Source organism: Heliangelus exortis, chromosome 10 (assembly GCF_036169615.1).
Source record: "Heliangelus exortis chromosome 10, bHelExo1.hap1, whole genome shotgun sequence".
Taxonomy (NCBI): Eukaryota; Metazoa; Chordata; class Aves; order Apodiformes; family Trochilidae; genus Heliangelus; species Heliangelus exortis.
This window is the reverse complement of record NC_092431.1, coordinates 9372022-9380503: the sequence shown is the minus strand read 5'-3', so window position 1 is coordinate 9380503 and position 8482 is coordinate 9372022.

The following is an 8482-nucleotide window of genomic DNA, read 5'->3' as shown; positions in this document are numbered from 1 at the left end:
CCCATGAGGTTTTTCACTTTTACCTTTCTGATTCCCTTTCCCATCCCTTGGGGCAGTGAGTGATCAGCTGCGTGGGGCGTGGTTGCTGGCTGGGGTTAAACCATGACAAAGTCTTACAGCTTCCCTAACAGCAAGCCTCAAGGTGAGCTTTGTAATAAAATTAGCTTGGTTTCAGGCTTGCTTGTTCAGATTCAAAGCTTTAAATGATGATTAACTCTATCTTTGCTGATCTTAGCATGTTTGTATTAGCTGGAATCTGACTTTAGCTACATAAACCAGGCAAGAATGAACAGTCAATAGGTTTGCTTTGAGCATCATTTAGATTCAACAGATGAAACAGTCCTTCCATGTGACAGCTAAAACAAATATTGAAACAGGTGTCCACTAAAGTGTTTAAACATTTGGCATCAACTGAAGTCAGACATTATGTTTTGTTATCACTGGTAACTTCTGTTAATACAATTGAAAGACTATTTTCATACAAAAATTGCAATTGACTGGGAATTCACCCAGAGTGTAATGCCAACGTGTTACTGCAGGGAATACCTTTCAAAGCCACTTTTTTCTGCTGTTGTGTTGCACTGGAACTTTCTTCTGAATGTGTTGACACATTCCCTCTTGCAGAACCTTATTGCAGCATCACAGTATATGTATGGCAATCATTCCGTGACTGGGCTTTGTGTGTTGTGAGTAGTTTTTAGGGGAACACTGTTATTTGAACCTGATATGTTTATGCATTTCATTAGTATTATAATATTCATATTTATAAGGTAGAAATACAGAGTTGCTTTAGTGCTCATTTACCACTTTCCTTTAAGCCACTTCTAACTGGGTGCTACTACAATACTGCCAAATAGATTAATTCTGCTTAGCATTTGCAACCTAGCTCCTCCCTTCTGTCTACAGTTTTATTGCAACAGGCTTCAACACCTCTGTATGGGCAAGTACAGCTTCAGATTCCTTTGTGGTAGGAGCATCAAGGCAAATTTTTATTCAGAGATCAGTGGACCCATCTGCATTAGTTCCTCGGTGAGCCACCCCACACTTTGCACAGGGGTGGTATCCAGCCCTTCCCAGGTATGTGGTGCTGTGCATGCCCAAGAGGCAGGTGCTGGCTGCCATTCTTTAAAAACACCCTGGTTCAAGCTGCCAGTCATCAGTTGTCCTGTCTGACAGCTTGCCAGACAGTATACAGAATCAAAACAACTTTTTCCCAGAAAGCCTGCCCTGAATTTTGAATACTTTGGTAATTGCCTCACTGTAGTAGCAGTAAGAAAGCTGTCCTCACTGCTAATTGATGAGTGGGGTGTATTTCACAGCAGCTGTGAAATGGGAGTCGTTTTGCTTTGGATTGTGGGCTTCGTGTTAGTAGTTTTTAATCCAGTGAATAAACATGGAACTGAGATGAATGGAAAATTGCTGGTTTTTCAGGTGCAAACTATTGAGAGATCAGAGAGTTTTCAAGTTGCCTGTCCATTGCCAATGTCTCATGTTTTAACTTTTTCTTTGAATGCATAGCCTTCCTGGGGGCAGTGCTTTTACTCTACAGCACCATCTTATCTTTTTTCACTGTTAGCTTTCCTTGCTGCCTCAAAAAGAAATCCTTGCTATCCTTACTTCTGTATTCTGTGAAACAGCATAGGCATAACTTTTTTTTTTTTCTGTTTTAATTTTTGTTTTGTCAGATTTCTTTAGTGACTTTATCTCCCATAGTGAGCACATCATCTATTAGCAGTGATATGATAATGCTGTGACCATAAATATTGACCCTTTCCATTGAGGTTAGCCCTGCAGTCATATTCTTTCTTGTATTTGGAATTTAAGCAGATCATAGGAATGCTTTCAATTGAGATAAGCCTTTTGTTTTTTGGAAAGCTTTTTTTTTTTTTTTTTACTCTTTTTTAGTGGGGTGTCTTAACATAGATACTGATTTTTATATTGTTTATTTCGAACAACAAAAAATGCAGAGAAACTTCATGAATGGACTGTACAAGTGTATCCGTGTCAAGGCAGCATCACTTCAGGCTCGTATTTTCCTCCTCTCAGAACGTGTTGGTCCTGTGCTGGTTTCCAGCATTGCCACCAGGTGGGGAAGGTGAGAAAGCTGCCGAGGAACAACTCCAGGCCAGCTGCAGCTGGGCACAGTAGGCTGGTGGCTGCGGGGCACCTCGGTAGACGTGGTAGGCTCTTGGTTCGTGTATCATTCCAAACCGGTGTTTTTCCCTTTAAAAGATAATCTGAATTTACTTCTCTCTAGGATTTTCCTTCTGAATAAACATAACTGCCTAAGTCAAGTAACCATAGCATATTACAAGTAAGTGCTGCTATTCTCAAAATCTCCCTGATTAGATGAAGAGAGACTGGATTGTTTCATGTCATTTCTTGGCAAGCTGAAAATACCAATTATTATTGAGAAATTAGGAGTTTAAGTAATTTTGCACCTCTTTTTCCAGGGTTTTTTTTTCCTGAAACATTGCTTTCTTTTCTGAAAATGCCTCTGATATCCTAGTGCATGGGGAAAAAAAAGGGTAGTTTTGGTCAACTCTCCTCTTCTGCTAAGTTAAAGGGAGTTGTCCTGGTACCTCCTTATGTACACAGATGTCACAATCTTTCCTTTTCAAAGGCTTCTTGGAATCTGTACATGTGGCCAAAAAAGCAAACCAGGAAGATGCTGCACAGTGGTGCAAATTGGTGTCTCCTAGGAGTCCTTATGGGAAGAAGTGTCATTATGGCACAATTAAGTGCTTTTCTGGACTTTTTTTTTTTTTCCTCACTCAACTTTTGGAGGTAGAATGATCATTGTAATAGGAAACTGTGTTTCAAGATACTCTTGAACTTCATGCCCTTGAAAGACTAGTATAAAATGAAATGGGTAGTTACTCCATGTCCCAGTAAACTCCAAATGTCCCAGTAAAAATAATAGATGTACCAGTTTGCTTACAGGTTCAGCAGGAAAGGGTGATGAGCAAGCTGCTGGCTGAGCACAGCTGAAGTGAGTTTGTTAAAGTGTGTCTCAGGCATCATTCCGTGTCCCATAGCTCAATTTATTGTGTAAGAGAGCTTGTCATCTGTCTTGCTTTTTGCCACCAGGTATTTAACATCAATTTGTGTCTGACACAGAGCTTGCAAAGCTGATTTGCATGGTGTCTCAGTCATTGAAACACTCCCTCTGCTTAATCATTGATGCTTTTCTAAGAAATTTTTTATTCTTTGGATTCACATAGGCGGTTCCTTCGGTTTGTACTGCCATGGGTTGTTTGTTTCTTTGATTCTTTGTTGATACTACATGATAGTGTATTGCTGGCAAGGCTTTGGAGAGGGTCATAAAAAGATTAGAAGGCATTAATGTGATCAAGAGAGTGAAACAAAATGGGTGACGTTGCTGTTGTCTGCCATGAGAGCAGCCAACCAAGCAGTAGCAACCAGGGCAATTGGGGAAGGAACTTTCATGGATAACAGTTTAGCAGAAGAGTAACTTCTGAGTAGAGAGATTCTAATTTTAATAATAAGAAGAAATGTTTTAAGCCAGTATAAATAGCAATTGATGAAAGAAAGTTCCAGTGTTGATCTCTCGTATCCCTGTCAACCTGGAGACAGGTCCATGGAGTCATACTGTAGTGCATCATGGTTGGGATCAGCCTCTTGGTTATTGCTTTGACCACAGGGCACAAGTACCTCTGCAGCTGGACAGGAAGGCTCACTGCACCCATGCCTCATTTATTTACAGCAAGATTCTGGTGTTATGGAAAAAGGGAATAACACCTCTTTTCTCCTCTGAATCCAGAAGAGGACCCTTTAGTAAAGCCCTGCAAAGGCAGTGAGTTATTTTCTCTTAACTTCTTTGAGCTACAGGATCAAGCTGTGATGCTAACTTGGAACACCTCTGCTACCATTACTCATCTATCACAGCACTCCACCTCTGCACTTCAGTAGATTATGGGCTTAATTTTGTAAAATCCGGACATAATTTGTAATTTTGTCAACAGGCAATCAGCTTTGGCCTGAAATACTCTTCTTAAATGTGGAAATGGCTTCTTATGTGTGTTTCCTCCACAAATGATGATTATCAACGTTTAATCAGTGATGGAACAAAATCTGGCAGCTTCAGACCATTTTGATGAATAGAGGACTGATGTTTCTGATGAAAGAAACAGGTTATGCCCCAGCTAAGTCTTTGAAATGTTTTCCTCTGTGGATAATTGTTAGACTTTCTGTAGGGTCAGGACAAGTTTTCTGCTGTTTGCACAGGAACTGATTTCTGCCAAGCATTGTGACATTTTACAGATAGCAATGTCTACATCTGTGCAGGGTAAAATGGGGAATCATCTGTATGTTCTTGGCAGAGCAACCTATAGGTGTGTTTCCTCTTCCAAGGGGGTGTTCAAGAGAATGAGAGGTAAGATAGAGCCCCCATGTTGAGCACAACAAAGGTTTTTAAAGAGGATGAAAAGCAAGATTGCTCTCGTATTCCTTGAATCTTTCTGAAAGAGATAATTACTGCCCACATTGCATAACCCATAGGAGTAGTTCTGGTTGTTGGCTGGTTGACACGAAAAGTAGAGAGCACTTTTTGTTACTGAATATGTCAGCCATTTCAGCATTTTCCCCTACCAAGTGAAGATGTGCAGGCAAAGTTGAGATCTAGGTGTCCTCAGTTCTTTCTAAGACTTTTTTTAGCTTAAGTCAAAGCGCTTTGAAAAATTCTTCTGTGACTCATTGTCAAAAGCAAATCTAGATGGGAGGCACGAAACTCTCTGAGAGAAGAATAGCTGTAATGTAGTCTTCCTCCATATGGAAGCATCATCCTTCCACTGAATCCAGGCTTGCACATAAGCAAGTGCTGCCACATTACATGACATATTTATAATAAGACAGGGAGATATAGAGAGAGCAATTCTGTTGCCTAAATATGAAGCATTTGAGATAAAGCTGTCTCAGCTCATCTGGTATCTCAGCAGGTCTCCAGCTATGGCCCAAGGGAATAAAGGGCCTCCATTAGGTCCTTTATCGTGTTTTGTGTAAGTGTATCACCTCTCTTAGGATATCTCAAATGGCAAAAGATACTTATGTTTTGATTTATGAATTAAGACCGTGTTGATGAAAATAGCTAGAAGTTTGCTCCTATCTCTTTGAAATACAACATCTAGAGACACATTGTGCCTGAGGGATGCACTAAGTTTATTTAACCACAAAGAGCTACTTTTAGAATCCTAATCTGTATTTTTTTATAAATGTGGGTGATGAAATAATGGTGATGCTTATATTTTCAGACTATGCTACATGGAAGATACTGCGAGCATTTTGGAGTGGATGGTAGTAAACTAGTGCTTAGAATGGAGAAGGTAAGGGGGTTTATGTCAATTTTTATAACTGGATTAATTAACAAGAATGAATAATTAAAGGTAGGGATAAGCAAACATGGGTGAATGACTTTGGTTAAATGTGCTTCTTCACCAGATGGTTAGAATCGTGGTGTGGGTGAATACTTAGGTCAGAAGCAGGATATTCAGTACTAAAACATTCTGTAGGCAGGTTTATAGCACACAGTGCAGTGGTATGTATATTAAGAAAGAGGAATCTAAATTTTGAAATATTTGATTCTGAGCTTTTTTGTAGTAAGTCCCAAGGTGGCTGTAGAGTCAGCTGTATGCCAGTGTTGTGCTACTTGTTCCATTCTTCACATGAAATTATTATGATGCAGAAGTGAGTTTATAGCTGGCAAATGCAGTCCCTGCTGGCAGGAGGCAGTTCTGGAGGAAAAATGAAAAGGAGAAACAAGTATTATAATTCAAAATTATCTTGATTAATTGCATAAGTGATTTCAAATCAGTGAGATGAACATAAGTTCAAGTGCTAAATACATGGGGAGAGATGTCTGTTTGTAGGCAGGGAAGGGGGAGCTGCTGACTGGATGATGATGTTTTAATGGATCAGAAAGTGAATAGGGATCAATGAGATTTTCTGTAAAATATCCCATTCTGGGATTTATGAACAAGAAGATGATGCATAAGAAGTGGGAGGTGAAACTGCAGGTGAAGTAGAATAAATCACTTCAAATTCTGTGACTCTGGAAGAATTAAGCCAATTCATTCTAGCTGAGGAGCTGATTTAACGAATTATTTTTTAATTTTTCTTTCTATTGTAACCTTTACAGTGGCTACAGGATAGAATTATTTGAGTGTCATAATTTAAATCTCTCTCTTTTCTTTAATTTTTATTTTAAACCAAGCTACAGATTTATTTTCAGTTTCTATTTTAGCATTATTTAAAAATGAACACATTTGAGATGGAAAAAAGGAAGTACTTTTTAAATACAAGGCACAATTAACGTCTGAACCCTACTGTCTCTTGATATCTTTGCTGCCAGAAGCTTAATAGGATCAAAAAACGGTAATAGATAATGAGCAAATCTCCTGACATATTAAAGGAGATTAAAATAAAAAAGAGTCTAGGGGGAAAAAAAAGGACAAAAAGCTACATGCTTCAGGACATAAGAGAGCTTTTATATATCTGAGTGGAAAAAACTGATTTCTCAAAGATCATCTTGCCCTTAATGGGCTTGTCTTGCTTTGAAACATCTCCTGCTACCCGTTGTCAGTTGAAGGATACTGAAGCAGATAGACACAGCTCCCAATGACTGTGGCAATCAGACTTGTTCCTAATTTGAATTCTGTGCAAAGTTCTGTGCTTCTGCAGCTAACCTCTTAGTGATGTGTAAAGGCAACTTGAAAGGGCTATTTTTAAAAAACAGAAAAGGAAAACTTCTTTTTTTTTGTCTCTATATTCATGTTTGTCTGCATATTCACATCATATGCATCCTCAACACCATTTTGTTTCAATATCCCTTATGTAGCTAAGTGCTTAATTTTTATCAGAGGCTGGATCAGTTGGCTGAAGAAACATTTCTCCAGAGGTTGATCTGGGAAACAGTAAACAGTAATAAAGAAAAGCAAAAAAGGAATAATGCAAAAGCATTGCTTGGGTATTTAAAGACAAAATTTAAAAATGACAAAGCCTAGTTGCAGTTGAAACTAGCAGGAGACAATTAAGGTAGTAAGAATGGTTTCTAAAAAAAATGTGATACTACCAGAGAAAGTTTAAGAAAAAAATGTGTTAATGAATGATTCTGGTGATAGACAATGGGAAGAAAGATGAAACTCTTAAGACTCCTTTTTCCTCACTGTTCATACTCAGGCTTTCTCCCTCACTTCTGCATGTGTTTGTGCAGTTTGAGAAGAAGATGGCAACCAGCAGAGAGGGGGAAACAGGTAAGAGACTACTCAGAGAGGTTGGATTTCCTAAAATCTGTGGGCATGGTTGGGATTCACCTGAGGGTGCTGGTGCAGTGACTATGAGGCTGTCATTTATCCACGTTTATCAAAACTCATGGCAAGGAAGGAAGATTGGGTACCCCCACCTTGCATTCCTAGTGGATGGCTTTCTCAGCAAAGGTTTGCACTAGTCTGCTTGCAGTTCTGTCCTTAACTGAGCTGATATAATAGCATGATTAATTTGCATTTTCTTTTCTGTCCTGAAGCCTACGTACTGCTCTTTAGACTTGTCACTGACTCACTCCCAACAGCCTCATGCTGCTGGTGCTATTTTCTAGTGATGAAATACGTGAGCTTTGGTAGATTTCTTAACATTGTGTAGGTCTAGGAAATGTTATCTTTCGAAGGGAGACACTGGATTTTCACATTATTTGCCTCTTTATGATCCTCTGCATATCCTTCCTTAGAATTAAAAGATTACCTTAACAGTTTAATATCCCAAAATGGGATGCTGAGAACAGATTTTATTCCTGCATGTTTTAACATGAAAGATAAACATCAGGTGGGGGGAGTTTCTGATGTAATGGGGGTCTTAGAGAAGTGAGAAGCAGCTAACTGATTGGCACTATTTGGTTAAACTAATAGAACCTGTACACATTTAAAATCTTTCCACATCTCCTTTCTTATTTACTTTCCTGGAAAGCCTTTTCTGAGTCATTTGAATATTACAAAACCTTTTTGCAGCATCTTCACCATGTCTGACAAAACCTTGGTTTTGGGAACTGCATCTTTTTCTGTGAAAATGAACCAAAGCAATATACCTACAATGATTTTTTTTAATTAAAAATCTGGCATAATATATCTGTTTCTGGAACCCTTAGAGCAGTTGTGTATCCTTTATGCTGTGGTCTGGCTGTTGTCTCTGCTTAACACCCTTTGCAAATAAATGCTCCAAAACAGAAAAGAATGGTCTGAGCTGAAGAAAGTGAACTTCTGTTTCAATGTCAAGTATTACTTTAAAAGTTTAAAAACTATGTCATAGTTATTATTTTTGTGGTCCTTAGCAAAGTGGGAAGAAAAATCTTCAGATGGCAATGAGCTTCACACTGTGTCCCCATTACCTTTGATTGCTTGTTCATTAAGCTATAGATTGATAGAACTAAGGGCTGCAAAAGGTTTGTGACTTTTATTCAAAGATGTGTTCTGTCTTG